General features: G+C 37.4%; 1 pseudogene across 1 annotated transcript in view; it reads right to left on the bottom strand.

Moving 5' to 3' along the window:
• LOC149566230 (biotin carboxylase 2, chloroplastic-like) overlaps positions 1-17192 on the bottom strand; it is a 51841-nt pseudogene extending 34649 nt beyond the window's left edge. The window contains exons 1-3 of the transcript XR_016362147.1: positions 17134-17192; positions 15983-16057; positions 14639-14876 (exon numbers count right to left, since the gene is read on the bottom strand). The product of XR_016362147.1 is annotated as a biotin carboxylase 2, chloroplastic-like (transcript). The remainder of the gene's footprint in view (positions 1-14638; positions 14877-15982; positions 16058-17133) is intronic.
• Between the last annotated feature and the right edge of the window lie 1140 nt (positions 17193-18332).

Here is an 18332-nt window from a genome sequence, read left to right as displayed (position 1 = left end):
CATGGATTACCAAAAAGTATTATTTCTGACAGAAACAATAAGTTTGTTGGTTATTTCTGGAAGACCTTGTAGAAGAAGGTGGGTACTGAGTTGAAGTATAGTTTTACTTTCCATCCACAAACAGGTGGACCGACAGAGGTTGTGAATAGAAGCTTGGGTAATTTGTTGAGATGTTTAATTGGAAATGAATCACATAATTGGAAAATGGTATTAGCACAAGCTAAGTTTGCATATAATAATTCTATGAATAGGAGTATAGGGAAGAAATCTTTTGAGATTGTTATTGGAATGCAACATAGAGGAGTATTAGATTTAAAGAATATTGCTAGTGAAGAAAAGAGAAGTGATGCAGGATAAGAGTTTGCTGATTTTATGGAGTCTTTGCATAAGGAAGTGAAGCTGAAGTTGGATCAAAGTAATCAGAAGTATAAAGAGAATGTTGATAAGTCTAGAAGACATCATATTTTTGAAGTTGGTGATGAGGTGATGGTGCATTTGAAGAAAGGAAAATTTCCTATTGAAACATACAGTAAGTTGAAGATGAAGAAGTTCGGACTGTGTAAAATCTTGAACAAGTTTGACAATGGTAATGCTTATGAAGTTGAGTTACCTGATGACATGGATATATCTCTTATATTCAATGTTGCTGATTTATACAAGTATCATGAGTTAGATGATTAAGTTACTATATCAGATGATTATCCTAAGATGCAGATTGAAGAGATTGAACAGATATTGGATCAAAAAGTTGGTAGAAACACAAGAGAAAAAGATTACTATGAGTATTTGGTAAAGTGGAAGAACAAACCAATGGAAGATGCTACATCGATTTCCCAATTTGAGTTGGTTTCAGCTTAGGTTGTAACATCTCAATGATTCAAAAGAATCATTTCTTTCATCCTCGATTGTCTAATGCGGAAGCATACTGGGTTGCATTGTTATCCCGCATATTTCCCTTCTTTCTTCTTGTTGTCGAGTTGCAATGTCTTGCATTGCCGAGTTTCTTAGTTGGTGTCGAGTTCGTTGTGGTTGCCAAGTTCACAGTTGTTGCCAAGTTATTCTTTGGATGCCGAGCTCTCCTTGGTTGCCGAGTTAGCTTTTGGTCGCCGAGTTCATTTGGGTGTCGAGTTCCTTTGGCTGTTGAGCTTGTCTGGATGCCGAGTTTCTTTGGTTGCCGAGTTTGCTGAGTTTGTCGTGTTGCAGCATTTTGCTTGGTCTTCGTTTGTCGAGTTGTCTATGTGCGGTTTCTTGTTGGAGCTGACCTTTCCATTTAATTTTGTGATAGGTATTTGTTGAGAGCTGACTTGTGGCTTGTTCTAGCATTTAATATGAGAGTTATTTTGGTTGTATTGCAACAAGCCGACTTGTGGCCATGCATGTATTTGAAGAGGTCTTTGGTAGAGCCTTAGGGAGAAATTTTAAGAAGGTAGAAGTGTAGGAGGAACAGAAGCAAGCTAAGATGCGAAGTATGATCTTTCAAGTTCGAATTTGATTGTAATGTGGCCGTATCCCAGAAGACCTTACAGTTGGGCATGTAATTGATAATTCTGATGATTATATGAAGGCATTAGTTCCTCTATCTCCCGAGTTTGTTGTATTTTGGTGTTTGTTTCTGCTGTGTTTACTCTCGCAAGTGGTTTGAATAGTTGAGTGTGCCTTTGGCCATGGTTATCTCATCCCTCCCTGCGTCACAAACCCTTGTACAGAGATGGAACATTAAGAAGCCAAAGCAAAAGCAAAACACATAATAGCAAAGGAACGAAGAAACTCCATCAGAATATCAAGCACGTCATTGTGATCAAATTAGAGAAGAGCATAGTTCGATAAGTGCTACAAACAAACATATCCATCAAGCTGACAAACCTTCTTCAAACCATGTTGAGCTAACAGTAGCAATTACCAACACGATAAGTGACAACACTGTCATCTAAAACTAATGTAAGCCGCAAGAGGACCCCACAATCCCATGTATTAATGATTAGCTTTGGAAGGAAGTTGGTTATCATTGAGATGGAAATAATGGGGAAGAAACTAAAAAAACACCATCATATATAGAGGCTTGGGAGTCAATGTGCTACTAGAAGATATTTGTAAATGCCTTATCAAATCAATGCTCCAACCACCAACCTTCTACATGGTAGGATCAAACAACATAGCATCAAATTGACTAACGACAAAAAAAGTAGCAATTAGGAGGCAACATTTCTCTTGGACTTTGTATTCATTCCATTGCAAAAGAAGGCATACGACACACTCCTCAAGAGGCAATAGTTAATTGCTACAGAGGCATATCACAATTGGAAGTAGAACACACTCTTGGTCAAGAGTAAAGGAAGTATGTCATTGACCTGAGAAACTGGAGGGTGAGTGAGTCAGTATCCTTTGAATCAAAGTTCAAAGATGGAGAGTCAAGAATGGATAAAGGAAGGAAAGGCATATAACCAAACAATGGAAGGGTGCTTGAGCTACAAGATTGTTCTATTAATGAGACGATTTTTTTTTAATGAATCATTTCACTGTGTTGTTGTAATGATCCCATCTTTTGGCCTTCATGTTCTCCAAATTCTAAGTGGAGGATAAGAAGAAATTAAATTAATTTCTTATAAAGTCATTCAATTAAAAATTAAAGGTGACTTTGTATTTAATTTAATTATTTACAAGGGAGTAGTTTCTAGGGTATGAATTAATTATTGGAAGGACGGAAGCCTCTCGTGATTTAATTAATTATTGCCAGGGAGGAATTTCTACAGAACGCATTAATTATTGGGAGGAAGCTTCTAGCTCTTGCAATTAATTAATGTTTTAGTTCCTTCCAGAAGGATGAAGAAAAGGATAAATAGGGCTGAAAGTTTCATTGTTGATCATCGGATGATTATGACTTGCATTTGATAAGAGCTTGGATGTGTGAATCACACTCCTTTCTTTTGGCAATAGAGGATGTTCATTCTCTGTTGTAACATTCTAGACGTCATTCCCTTAGGGTTTGACCTTTGGAATACATCTCTTTGTAATTGATTGCAGCATTCTCAGCATTAATATAATTTCAGCCTTGGTTCAACTTTTGGGCATTCCTGGGTGTCCATTACAGTGGTATCAGAGCTATAAGTCCTGCCATCCTGTGGAGGTCTTATAGGGAATTTGGAACAGCCGGATAGAGGGGAAAGTGTTTGACGAAATGTCAAAACACTAAAATCAGAGCATTTATGTTTGAGCATGTGATAGGGGCCTTATAATTTCCACAATACCAGAGCAAGGCAAAATAGGATTTCAGACCTGCAGAGCAAACAGTCTAGTTCATCCGTGCAAGTGGACATAGCATCCAGTCATACAGACACAAAGAAGGTATTCTTTGATCAAGACAGCAATATGGGTGACCGAGATGACAGGAATACAAGATTAGGCAGAGGCGGGAATGTCGGTCCAGATCAGGGAAAGGAAAGATTCTTACAATTATTAGACACCTTAGCACAAGGACAGCAATTAGCAGAGCAGAGAGCACAGGAACAAAGTCAGAGATTGGAGCTTATGACGCAGATGATGGCTCGTTAAATGGGGTTGAATGCTAGTGTGGGTGGAGGAAATAATCAGAATGGTAATAATCAGGATGGGACACATAATGGAGGCGAACAAGTTGGGAACAATTTCGGTCATGCACCCCAGCAAACTAGGATAGTGAGTTCAAGGCCCATTATTCCCACATTTCCTCCTAGAGCTCCAAAGCAGCCCGTACCAGAGCCCTAGATCACTGATATACAGGACCAACTGAGGAGAGATTGTGAAGTTGGAGGTCCAAATTTTATTGCTGCAATTACCTTTAGGGAGTATATAGATGTGCGGATGAAGCATATGCCACGTGGACATGACAGGAACCAGAGCTATGAGCTACGGAAGAAAGTAGGGAAACTTCAATTACCATATTACGATGGCTCGGAGAAGTCTACAGCAAGAGCTTGGGTTCAAAAGCTTGACACATACTTTCAAACGAACCTTATGCCTGAGGAAGAAGCTATTAAGTATGCAGCAATTCACTTGGATGGGTTAGCACACAAGTGGTGGCATCATGGTATGGTCACTATGGGTCATGCACACATTACCTCATATGTGGAGTTTACGAAGAGACTGATTTAACGCTTTGATAGGCCTAAGGATCGTACCTTCCCTATGACAGGCAGAAACTTGTATGAGGAGTTTAACAGACATGCAGATTCGATACAAGGAGACCTTAGCACATCTTCAGGTAATGGTTAATCTGCATCATCTTCATAGGCAAAAGGGGTTACAGATGTTGTTCAGGTTGAGCCAGTAGCATCAGAAGGTGATATCACAGGCACACTGGATTGTGTGATTGACACAGATAGTGATTCCAGTACAGTTGGGCTAGATGAAGTTATAGCAGTTGAGGATACTGTCATGTTTGAGGATAGTACAGTTGATCAGAAAGTGAGCATTCAGGACTTTGCAGAAAATGAGTATCAGGCACAATTGGATGCTTCTTCACATGAGATAGAGGCTAGTAGCTCTTTACTTGGTTTGGCAAGCCAGCTGAAGACAAGGGACAAGAATATTGTCACGGCTTTATCTCATCATGACAGGATACATGGATTGATTGAGAATCACATTTGGATGATTCAACTACAGGGGAGACAGAAAGGAATCACAACAGGTTCTTCTTGTGACGACTTACAACAGATCAAGGAAGGCATGGAGGCAATGAAGGTAAGTTACATACACCTACTTTCAAACGTGATCATCTCCTTAATCTTGCAGGGATCTATTTAGATGCATTGAAGAAGAAGGAGGAGGAGGTTGACCGGCTTTCTCATGAGCTGGAGGATACTCGAAATTCCTTGGTGTGTACTCAGTTGGCTCTCCAAGATTCTGAGAGACATGTGGACGAGCTTTGTCTTGAGGTGAGCTCAATTCGGGAGTTAGCGCGTATAGCAGGGACTCAGTTTTCTTTTACAATCAGGTCACATGTTGATGATTTCTCAGAGATGACAGAGTTTATAGGGGAGTCCCAAGATCTGAGTATTACAAATGATAGCTATTCTGAGGTTACTCCTTTGGACAGTGTACTAGGGATAGAGTATAGGAGTTCGACCAGTCGGCACAATCATGTGTCTAGTCAGCTGAGAGTTGGCAAGCGAGACATTTCTATTGCTTGCGAGCATTTCGATGTTGTTCGTTAGTTGTTAGCAGTTTATGGATGGGGTTCTCCTACTAGTGATGAGCAGGGAGGCAATTATCTTTCCTTGACAGAGATCCACTCTTTATGGGAGGCTATCCGAATTCTGAAATAAGATTATATGCAGTTGGTAGTTGACAAAGATTATCTTATGGAGTGGGGCAGTACAGCATATGACGCATTATTGGTCAAGGAAGATGAGGTGAGTGAGCTTACTCAGCAGCTCGAGGTGACTTCTGAGTTTCTTGAGATTGCACAGTTGGCTTTCAAGGAGTCACAGTTTCATTTAGCTAATGTGACCATGGAGTTAGAATGACTTCAATCTTTACCAGATTCTATACAATCACGGACCGTGGTGTCTAGTGATCCGAGGATGTCCATGGTCAAGGTTGATAGAGGCAGTGGAGATGAGGATATATCTGTCCACGACACTAGTATTGGCATATTTGGTTCGTTTCCACTGAAGGTAGGTTCAGCTGAGTTAGGCGTTGCAGCTGAGCATTGGAGTATGTTTGACTTGAAGGGCACAGAGACTAGTGATGTTGTTGATTCTGCGCCCTTGGCTATATCATCATCTGACTTAACTGATGATCAATCACAGTTGGTCGTATCACATCTGCAGGATGAGTCTTTGACTGGATTTGGTTCTTTTTACCGGCTTATACTGCAATATATGTTCATCGGTTTGCTTTTGATCCAAGTGTTGAGGAGTTGATGGCAGACAGGTTTGGACTGGGCTCTCGTTTTTGCTATCTACCGTGTAATGACTATTCACCATCAGCAGTGCATGGGTGTTATGGTTATGAGACAGTGGCCGGTAATCTGCAGAGTTGTGTTAATTGCAATAGATGTACAGTGTGTGGATTCTCTGTATTTGGTGCAGTTTCATGTGGGAGTGGTCACCATTGTAGCAGAGTTGGAGTGTGCATTCCGCATAACACGGTGGGTTGTGTGGATGGTGTTTATTATGTTGACAGTTTGGGTGATCTACTCTACTTGGGGTCTGATATTTTGAGAGTTTGTGCCTCGTTGGTTCCTGACTGTGGCAGTAGTGGATTTGGAGTTCAGTTGCACCGTGATTCATGATTCATTCATGGATTCCTCTTGGTTATATTTCAAAGGTTGTTGCAAGAGCCTACGTTGACTGACAGCAATACAGTTCATGACTACATTTGGGATCTAGGTGGAGCGACTAGTTTGTTGTTTAGCCATTGCTTGGGGACAAGCAATTTTAGGAAGGGCAGACTGTAATGTCCCCGTTTTGGTTGACATCGTTTTGCGTGCCAAATCAGTCTATCACGGACTCTCGTAGACTGGTGGTTGTAATGAGAGGGTCATTCTGGCATTTATTTGAGGATTGGATGGCTTATTATGCTCTTGGAGATATTATTTTATCATTACTTTTTTATACGCGGCCTACATGTTATAATTTTAAGTTGAGTTGCACTTTTTATTTTATAAAGTTATTTAATTATAAAAGTGCATTATAATGAGTTTTTATAATGGATGCTTCTAGAAGTTCTTAATAACTTCTTAGAAAAGTGAATAAATAGAGGGCATAGCCTCCCATTTGCATGGACGGGATTTGATAATTCAACTACATTCTCTTTGAGCATTTGTGGCACCATCCAGGTCTGCAAATATTCAACATAATCCTTGAGAACGATACCCCTCAAGAGATTGCATAATTGAGGAAGTGAAAGACCTTCTGAAGGGTTGCACTTTGGAAGTGGTATTCAGCCATTTTAAGTTGAGCTTAATTTGTATACTCAAACTACCTGAGGGTTTGATTTCTTCGAAAAAAGCATAACCGAAAAAGCAAAGCGAAAAAGCAAATCCAAAAAAAAAGTAAGTAGAAAAGCACAGAATCGAAAAAGCAGTCCGAAAAAGCAGCTCGAAAAAGTAGATGCGAAAAAGCAGATCCGAAAAAGCAATTCGATAAAGCATTTCAAGTTGAGTTTCATTGAATTTTCAGACTAGGGTTGAAAGTGAACATCTCTAGAGTCATTTTGGTGAAAAGATTGCATCATATTTGTTAGAAGGGTTTTGTAAAGTCTGGAACAATATTTATGCACAAATCTGATGCAGAACTGATCATTTTCAAAGATCAGATTGGGAGCATATTTGGAGTCATAAATTCATCATACCTGGTTTGAAATTCAAGTTGCCAATTTCTTTGCATTCCTAAGACCTGGGCGATTCAGACTATGCTTGATTTAGCACCATTTGGAGAAGGAAACAATTTATACTAAAATCAAACAGGGCCATACAGGTACGGCTGTACTTGCAGACTGTACAGTTGCTGGATTTGGGACAGATTAAGGTTGCAGCCTGATCACTGTATCTTCAGCATATAGAAACATTGTTGCATCATTCCCAGCAAATCGATAGTTTCTTGAGCAGTGTTACAACCTGAGCGGCCTGCACCCACTCTATGTTGGTCTGCGATTGTTTAACAGGATCCTGCATCACCATTTCTAGGCTTACATACATATAATCAGCCCTGTGATTTGCTGTTGGGTCTGCTGAAGCTTTATTGAGGGCCTGTAATTCATTTACAGAGACTGTTGTTAGCAGCAAAGTGACCTGCAAATTGTTTTGGAATTCTGTATGAAGGCAGGGGACATAGCTGGGAGCCTTCCGTAGCATTTGGAAGGAGACTATGGTCAGCTTGTTCAGTTCTGAGCTGTACACTGATCTGATTAAGCTATTGAATACAGCATCCACTATGAACAGATTCTTTGAATGCAATCTGAATTTGGAGTAAGTCCATTTCAGCACAGTATTTACTTTACACCGAATAAATTGGTAGAATTAAGAATTGTTTGTTATCCATTGGCATTGCTTTATATCCTCTATTATTGCTCTTCTCCAAAAAAATCAAAAGGGAAGTAAACACAAGTAGAACATACAAATATTTCTTTCAGCATTTTATATCTCAGCAGTGTTGTTGATTGCATGCCAAGTGTTTGATGAAATTGCTTAGCACATATTCAGTATGTTACATTGCACAGTTCAGACTACATGCCAAGTGTTTGACGTAAGTGCATAGTTCAGTGTTAGTAGTTTTTAGTGACCTTTGAGTAAGGGTCATTACAGTCGTGAGGTATTTTTCATCAAAATGTAATTTTTTGAAGCGACAACCCTTCGTAAAGAGTGAGCAATGAAAGCGTGCAATATTATGGACGATACATCAAATGACGAATAATATAAAAAGCAAAATGGAGCATATATATAATTGGCAAGGGCAGCTTCATTGAAATTCATAGGAAAAGAAAGAGGGAATTGAGAAGGATGAAAAATAAAAAGCAAAAAATGATGGAGTTGCAAAAAATATATATATTCAAAAATAAATTGACAAGTGAAAAATTATCAACAAGAAGTTATTAAAATATTAGGGTTGACAAAAATTCAATTTAAAGGAAAAAAATGGGAAGTAGAAAGGGGAAATATCAAAGAGCACAAAGGATGAAGTATCAAAGTGCAAAGAAAAGAAAGCATTAAAGGGACCAAATTAAACAATATCATAAAGTACGAGGGAGAAATAAAGAGAAAATTTAAAATAGCTCTCCACTTCTAGCGAGTTCATACATTGACCTCTCAACTATCCATTTTACCAATTCAACATTATATTAATTGTATTTGAAAAGCTTCTTTCTCAGCAGAAGAACCCTTGCTATGACAACTTTGATACGAACTTTGGCTCCTTGGTACTATACAACATCCACTTATCCGCTACGACATACCATATTCATAGTACAGTAGCTTGTGGACTTTGACATCTGGCCACCACAATTGAAGGTGTGGATAAGTTCAATAGTCACCATACAACATTACTTAATTCATACCATACGATTTAATTCAAGGCCCATCGTATGGCCTGGCACTTCTATGCTCATCATGTAGGCAAGTTCGAGACTAGTTGTATGGCCTAGCATTCTATATTTGTTGTACAAGCTTCAGAGAAAATTAGCACACAACTCCAACCAGGCTACATCATGTGGCCCTATATCCACCTCCAAGTACAAGCTTATAGTAGCATTGTGTGACATCCTTTTCTCATTGTACGACCCCGTACTAACGTTGTACAACAACTGCCATGTCTCCTTGTAGCCATAATTTTCTTACTCGACATATTACACATTGCACCATACTACCTCCTAACTGTCATATCATACATCTTGTATGACAATCAATCTTGACTTCTTGGGCAAGCAAAAAAATCGATAACAAAGTACAACCATCAATTTTGAAGTAGAGAGAACAACCTAGTCATAATTTTCAAATGAAAATTATATTTAATAGCTTCATCAACATCGGTCTTGGTATCTTAAAAAGTTTGTTAGGCACTATGCTCCAAATCTCTATTAGGGGTGCTACACCTTGACCCTGCTTGGGGTGTTGCCCCCAAACTCCCATTTGAGTTTTGAAGTACACTACAACTTTAAGTTTTGACCATACAAGTCATTGCTCAACTCTTGCCATTAGTATTCTAGAATATTACGTGATGTTTACTTGTCATCTAGAAGAAGACTATTTCTTTTCAGGGGATTATGTTATCAATATACAATTTTTATTGTTACGTACAATAATATTGGTTAAATGAAAATGTGTTAATTATGTGTTAAGTTGATTGTCAATATCGAGCAGTTATAAGTTTACGGTTACGTTCCTCTTGGCAACTATCAAGTCCTTTAAAAATGTTGTGCATTGTCAAGGATGGTAGTATGGTGTAGTCAGATGAACTATAATCCTTGGCCAACCATCTATGATCTTCTCTGCAATAATTTCACAAGCGAATAAAAATATTTAAGTTTTTTCTCATGTATCTAATACACATTGTCATCTTTATTATTACTTCATCAGATATAGCAACAAATATGTTATGTTTAGATGAGTGTGAATCAAGTAAATCAGTTTTCCTATGAGCTTCCAATACAAAGGAGCATCCATCCTATATCTGCATAACATGTAATTCAAAAGAAAAAAAACATTTGAAATGGAGAAGTCCAACATTTGAAATGAAGAAGTCCAACATTTGTCATCTCAAACACTATCTTAATCTCCCAACCCGTATCTTGGATGAGAGAAACACCATTGCCTCTTAGTTTAACTCCTCAACATAAAGAACAATGATCAAGATGTGCACAACAGTGTACTTCTTATTTATGTTGGATCCATCACAGATCTCTTAGTAAAAATGTTGCCCCAAACACAAATTTTTATCTCTATTAATAATAAGTCTGTTTGTAATTGTATCGAGAAGGCAATTAACCTAAGAATTGTCCAAATAGCCTATCATAAAGAAAAATCCAAATAGTCCCTACCATAAATGTTGGCTCTCTTAGCATCCAACTTCCTTTGTCATCTAGAATACAAAGATATGCAAACCAACCAAACACTCTAAAATGAGCTATCAAGGGAATCTAACTAGTCTAGTTTGCATACGGTATGGAATTTCTAACAACCTCAATGCAATATCCTTAACCAATTTGCAGTAGAATTTGTTTTTTAAACATTACTGGTAGTGCAATCAGCTTGTAGAACAACTCAGATCAAAATACTAAACTTATTACAGAGCAAATATCAGAATTACTACATTACAAATGTCCAGGAAGCACAATGGATGACTTCAGTAACTTTTCTTAGATTCAAGAGTTTGCTTTCAAATCACCCATACAATTTAACATTTAGGACAGACTACAATACCCAAACTGTTCCTAAGAGATGTTTGGATGCATCAACAGCTGGCTTACAGGGCATTACATGTCAGAAACAGTGATGTCTCTCATACCCAGTCAGTCCATTTCATTTACCCAATCTTGTATACCCTCTCTTTGGTGGATTTCCCAGTAACAGATGGCTGCACTGCTGCTCCAATCTTACTTGATGAACCTTGCCTGTCGAAGACAAAAAAAAGTCTATTTTGTGCTCCCCTTATTGATCAGCTCCTTTGTCACCTTTATCCTTATGTCTCGACCTGATATCTTGACTCACAACCTGTAGATGCTCCTTCTGTCTCAAATTTAGAACTTATTCTGGCTGCAAGGTTTTCCTCTCCACGACCCTTGCACACTCAGAGGCAGTTTTTAGTTTCAAGCATGCTAAAATTACCATCAGCGCTGGCTTCAAATAGGCATTCAAACCCCAGTCGACCAGGTTGGCTCAAACAGAACATTTTAGATCATTTAAGTTGTCTAGAATCAACCCTAAGCATATTTGTTTATTAAATATTTAAATATTAATAAATAAATAAACTAAAGCGTGCTTTGGAGCACCGCTAGGGCTGGCCGACCAGCCCTTAATTCAAGTTCATTGTATTCAATGAATTTCATACTAAGCACAGGTATATCACAACTGGTAGATTCTCCCAAGCAACTACTATGTAGCTTGTGCCCTGATTGGTTCTCAACAAGTGCCTCGTATTCCTTATATTTCTCAAATATTATCCTTAACTTCTTAAAGAGAGAAAGCAATTGTTCCCAACTATAGACTCTCATCCCAGAATCTACTAACATCATTTCCTTTGACCACAAAGACAAGATCTCTCTGTTCATCATCTAAGAAGACAAAGCTGGTAAACTTGCACAATTTATCCTCAGGATCAAAAAATTCCAAAAAGAAAAGATGATTTATGTCTTTCACTGCACATTTATCAAGCCAAAGTTTAAGTTTTATCCCTTAAAAATTCTAACAAACAAGAGATTCAAATGAAGTTGAAGGGCATAATATACATCCTAAATATGTCCTCCAGAAAACCAGCATCAATGCTCCCAAGTGATCTTCAAAGGAAACATTAACTACAAAGACATTTTGAGTTTTAGCATAGAAAAAGGAGAAAGTGTATTATTAATATTTGACATATAATGAGTAAAGCAAATATCAAAAAATAAGTGTCGTGGGGAACATAATAATAAGCATCCCAAGAGAAAGAAAAATAAGTATGCCAACTTCCTCTTTCTTATTCTTCTAAACTTCCCCATTTGTATTTGTCACATTTTTCCTTGCTGGGTCCTAATTACCCCCAGAAAGATCAAACTAGCCTCTTCTTGCACTTCTTTTGGTTCTCTTTGTTGACCTCATTGCCCTAATATCTTTTGGAATTGTATCTGTAGCTGGAAATCTAGTTCTTTGAGTCATAACAATAATTTTGCTTTCATGCTCAAGCTCTCCCTTTGCCACAAACACGTTGAGTCTGATCCTTGCAGTCAACAGCACCCTCCTTTCAAAGACATCCCTACTCCTAGATGAATTGTTCTAAAACTTTACCAGTGTGAAATCTATAAATTATCCTTGCATAAGCTTCTAGTTGAAACATTTGTTAACCAAAATCAGGAAGCAAAATATGATGCCGTGGTAATCTTCAAACCTGAAATTCTTCTTACAATTATGAAGCTTATCCTGCAAGTCCAACAAGTTCACCACATACTCATTAATCTTATTGAAATCAAGAGTGCGAGCATCATTTTCCTTCTATATCCTGCTACAAGTGCTGCATCTACCTTATTGTACTCCCCCTTTCCAGCTCGCATAAACCTAAGGTTGATTGAAAATTCAATGCAATTTTCCCACTTTCATTGGTGGCCTATGAACTCAATGATTCAAGCATCCTTCAAAGAAAATTTTCTATTTTTTCTTGGTTTCTTCTCTCTTGGGATCAACCACATACTACAAATCTTTATAGTGAAGTAAACTCTCCACTTGAAAAGACAAGGTTTAATAGTTTTGCCCATTGAGATTTCCATAATAATTAAGAAGTTTGCAAATTTCTCTGCAAGTTTCTCACTAATTATTGATTGACGATCTCAATCTAGCTACATCATTGTGTAAGGCCCGAAACTTTCATGGGCAAGAAAAAGAGAGTTGCCCATATTATCACAACCTTTTGACACCTTTTTGATCAAATTATTAAGAAGTTCAAAAATGTCCTATGATCATCAAAAGACAACAAATTTAAGATTGATGGTTGATGCCCTAGATTGACAAATCTAATAAAAATATAAAATCACCCTAGATCTGTAGACAGTTTGAAAAAAGATGCTAAGGGCAATAGCAATTTAGAAAACCGATGTTTTGCCAATAAACTCCAAGGAGCCTCCTAGTTGCAAAGCAAAATATAAAATCACCCTAGATCTGTAGACAGTTTGAAAAGAGATGTTAAGGCCAATAGTTTGAAAAAAAACCAGATATTTCACCAATAAGCTCTAAGGAGCCTCCTACTTGCAAAGCCAATTGACAAGATACAAAATCATTCCTAGCCCTAGCAAGGAACCCAAATCTTCTTGGATTGCTTGAAACCTTCACACAAGATCAAGCTAACAAGCTCACATGTGCCTAAGCTCAAAACCATAGGATCTGGTTTCCCCATTGGATATGCTCAAAGAGAGATGCAGAGTAAATATATTAGAATGCTACACAAACGAATGCAATTCCTTGAGTTCTTGTGAAATAACAATTGAGAGAGTTGCTTTTATGGGCAATAAAAATCAGGGCTGACCACAATAAATGAGTGAGAATTAATTAAAAAGAATAAAATAACCCGAAGGACCAAATTCAAGCCAAAATAGTTCCCTGAGGTTGGTTTACACCACTAACAATGGTGACCTTTGAGTAAGAGAGCAATTAGAAGTTTTCTATTTATAGATGAGACATTCTTGATCCTTTGTCCTAATTGGATATTCTCAATGCAGAGAACGTAAGAAGGCATGAGAACTTTTTTTTATAACTTCTAAGAAATGTTAGTAATTAGCCTTTTTCATCAACTGCTAACTTCTTTACATTGAAGCTAAAGCGCTCTTTTGAACATGGATAACTCTTCTTAATGGACCTTTGCAACTTAAAGGATCAATTTCCAAATCTTCAGTCACATATGCACCTTATTGATCTATCACTCAGTAAATAACTTCGATGACAGAAAACCAGGGTGACTACATGTAAATACTATCAAAAAACTGTTAACATGTATCTCAACGATCCCAAAAGTGTTAATTAGGGGAAAGCAGAAGAAGAAACTTTAAATGTGAAACACATAATTATAATGATAAAATGTTTCAATTCATTAAATTTGAAAAGGAAAAAAAATCAAGAAATTTGGAAAAATCACCAAAATGCAACTATTTCAGAAAAAATGAAAATTGTGATTATTAACTAATAGGAAAATTTGCAACTAAACAGTGACTTTCATTTAAAATTGGAATAACAAGTCAATTGAACTTACAGGATTTTAAAATTTGCCATCACACGTAGCTACTTTTCCATGTTTAAATTTTTTTAACAATGTTAACACAAATGCAAAGGAATTAACTAACGATTGACTGCTTGGTGCTTCTCCAATGCAGACAGCTTGATCTGCCATTTTAACATGGAGTGCATCCCTATCAATGGTTGAATGCACTGCCACACAAGGGATGCCCATTTCGTGGGCTGTACGAATCACACGAACAGCAATCTCACCTCTGTTTGCAACCAGGATCTTCTGTCCCTGGCATCTGCATACAAGTGCACGAGTGCGAGATTTCCCTTTTTTGGTGAAAGAGTAAGCATTTTGGGAGAAGGAATTGCTGCTATTGTATGAAAAATTGCAACTTCCACTCCTCGATCCTTTGGTTGAACACCTCAATTCACTGCTCCATCCAGAAACTTGGCATGATTTTGGCTTAATGCCTCTTGAAATGACCGCAGTACTTGGAACCTGACAATGGTTCAAAAGAAACTAATCAAATTCTAAACAGACAGTATTTCCATACATGTATTATCTAAGCAGCAGATTTGTTCACTTAAAATGGCATCCAGGATAAAAACTGACAGCTAATCGACTCTATGTGGATGGTATTTTCATATACTTTAGCAAGATCTAGGTAAAAAATATGCCAATGTGTCAAAGAAACATAATAAACTCGTTCCTTGTATACACAACACTAGCCAATTATTTATTGAGAATGAAACTCAAGCTAGGGCCGCTGACAAAATTCAACAAATATTAATAAACTCATTGCAGGCAATGTTTCCTTGTACATTAAACTAACCACTTCCATGATAACACTGACATCAGAGCTCGGTTCCTCAGTGTATTCTTTCAAAATTAACCAACTCTATGCAGACAGTATTTCAATGCTTATTATAATATTCTACTGGAAGTGGGAAAAAATATTGAAGTGGTACTTGCTGAGTGTTTGCGGAAACCATGAATCAGACTTCCAAGTAAACCCAATTGTCAAATCTCCCAAAGGGTCATCTAAACACAAGTACACTCAGCAAGACTAACTGAAACTCAGCTAGACTGGGGATCCAAAAAGCCCATGATAAACTTAAAGCACAAGCTTATACCTCAATTTCCCAAAGGATTGGCTAAACTCGAGTAGACTTGGCGAGACTAAACTAAACTGAGCTAGCTAGGAGTTACAAAAGGCCTATTATAAACATAAGACACCAGTTTATAACTCGATCAAAATGCTTGTCTTTTTTTACTCAATTCAACTTGTCAAGTAAAGGTACTAACAGAACCATTTTAGCAGCAATAAATTGAAATTTTAGCATTATTTGAACTTTTAGGAGGATTAGTTCATCTCAAGTTCAAATAAAGCACCTTTTTGCAAAGTTTCCTACAACGAATGGTTTTTTAATTCCAAAGTCTGATACAATTCAGGATTATTTAAATCACTCGTGTTTACACACAGATCTTAAAGACTCTCTTAATCTGGTCTGGATTCAGCCTAAAAGTAAAACACAAATTGACCAATTCCTTTAGTAATGAAAACTGTTCTAATTTCAAAAATTACAACCAACAAAATTTCATACCGAAACTGAGCATATGGTATTGGATAAAATTGAAGCCTCCATTCTATATCACAGATTGCAGGTTGCCCTATAGACCTGCATTTAATACACCTTGTCAGTGTCTATAGAAACAAATTTATGGAGCTAGCTATCATATTGCCAGACTTTCACTAACGAATAAAATCAAATTTCTTAAACTGTTAGTAAAAGTTTAGGAATTAATTCACTGGGCGTTAGGATATCCTAGCGTTAAAATTTCTGGATTTCAATTGTCGAAGCTTTTAGGTTTTCAAAAAGAAATCTCCTGGGCTTGATATCAATCCAGAAAAAAAACGTGGAGCTTGATGTCAACCAATAAGAAATAAAACAATTGCTTGATAACAATCCCAAAAGAAACTATAGCCTAACATTAACAAAAAAAAAGTTGCGCTTGATATTAGCTTTAGAAATTCTAGTTGCATAGCAAAAACAGAAAGCGAACAATGAATTTTGCTCAACAATTAACATACCCCGCCGCTAAAGTTCATATTGACCAAAAAGAAAGCTTTTGAAAAACCAATATTGTTAACTTAAGCTTTACATAACTCACGTAACCGCTGCAACCATTCGGTGAGATTTACTTGAAATGGATCATTTTTTCATATCAAAGGCACAAGAAAACAAAATAAGCCTTCTGTTATGTGCAGTATAAATGAACTCATTTCTGAGATCTATAAGACGGGGTACATCTTTTTTTATCATGAAAATTCCAGGAAAAGGTAAAATCGTGAAGCAAGACGATACCATATATCATTTGAAGTAAAACTATACTCATCTTTGCATATAGCGAAATGGGTTAAGTTTTCCAAATCGGAAGGTTCTCAGACCAACGCCAGAAGGACAAAAGTTGCGCCATTGCGATTGCAATGCACTCATTTTATGATATTTTTGCAACATCAATTCATTTTCATAGACTAGAAACTACTACACAGAGTAAAAGCGTGAGTAGAAAGAGGCTGTTTCCATGATTAGAACCACAGATACATTCATTTTCTGATATTTATCTGACATAGGACATTATATCTGCATTTGAGAGCAAAATCGCGCTATTTCTGAATTTTTATTCCTGCACGGATCTTTTTTTCGAAACGTAGAATTGTCAAGCAGATCAAAAGCAAAAGCGAAATTAATACCTTCAAATGGTTACCCAGCAGCCTGCAAGTTCCGGTATCCAGAAGTGGAGGGAGCTTGGGTATATAGGAATATGAATATATTTAATGCATATAATAAAACGTTGGCTGTGATATGATAGATTTTAACGACGTCCACGAGACTAAAGTAGTCTATGGGACCCATGCAATCACCCTCCCGAGTCAGGAGCGGAACTAGTCAATTGTAAAGTTTTGAATAACTTGTCTCTACTTCTCTGAAGTTTGGTAATCAAATCCACTGCTCTCTTCACTTGATCTTCCTCGAATAAATAGTTGAAGTCCTTGTTCTGCAAAATTTTTGTATAACCAGATCTGATGTCATTGTAAGCCAGGCAGTCCTTGACAAAGTGTTGCTCTGTCTCAACTATTCCCATATTACAAAATAAACATGTTCTGTCTGCCCACTCTTCTTTTGGAACTTGCCACCTACCAGTTTCACATCGCAGTTGATGTGAACTAGTTCTAAGTTGTGCCATCAACATTTTTGCTTTCCAGTTAATAGGTGCTCTTATATAAGCCTTTTCATCATGACTATAAGTGGGATTAAATTCTTTAATGTAATAGGATTTTTTTCGCCCTATGCGTCTTGTCCACAGAATATTGTGAAATTTTTCATTGACAAACTTTTTTATTTCTGTAATGTTATCCGGGCAAGTTTGGATGTTGATATCCCATTTTCGCATCTATTTGTCATTTTGTTTCATCCATGTGCTTTTCTGCCTCACAAGTTTTTCCTCTATGATCAACTTGGGCCAACGATGTGTTTCCAGACCTTGGGTTTTCTTTAAGTAGCTTATCATTCGGACCAAAGCAACAGCTTCTAATGGATAGGAACCCACCTCTGCCAAAAGGATCTCATACGGAACTGTGGTCTTGACTTTAAGATTGCATGTGATGAAGTGTTTTTGAATTCTTTCTACTTGCTGCCATTTTTGTTCGGACATACTACCTCCCCAAACTTCACATCCGTATAAAATAACCGGAGTGACCAACAAACCAAAAAGAGTTTTCATGGTCGTCCAATCCCATAATTCTACGTTCCTGCACTTGTTTTGTAAAGAGTATAACGCCTTCCAGCCCCCTTGGATCCTTTTTGATCTGCAAGTATCCCAATTGAGTTTGTTATAAAAATTGATGCTCAAGTATTTGTACTCTTCCACAATCTCAAGTGGGCTATTTTT

This window comes from Cupressus sempervirens, chromosome 3 (assembly GCF_028749045.1).
Source record: "Cupressus sempervirens isolate cs-2001-9-10 chromosome 3, ASM2874904v1, whole genome shotgun sequence".
NCBI classification, from domain to species: Eukaryota; Viridiplantae; Streptophyta; class Pinopsida; order Cupressales; family Cupressaceae; genus Cupressus; species Cupressus sempervirens.
The sequence above is the reverse complement of the archived record's forward strand: the minus strand, read 5'-3'. Positions and strand labels throughout refer to the sequence as shown.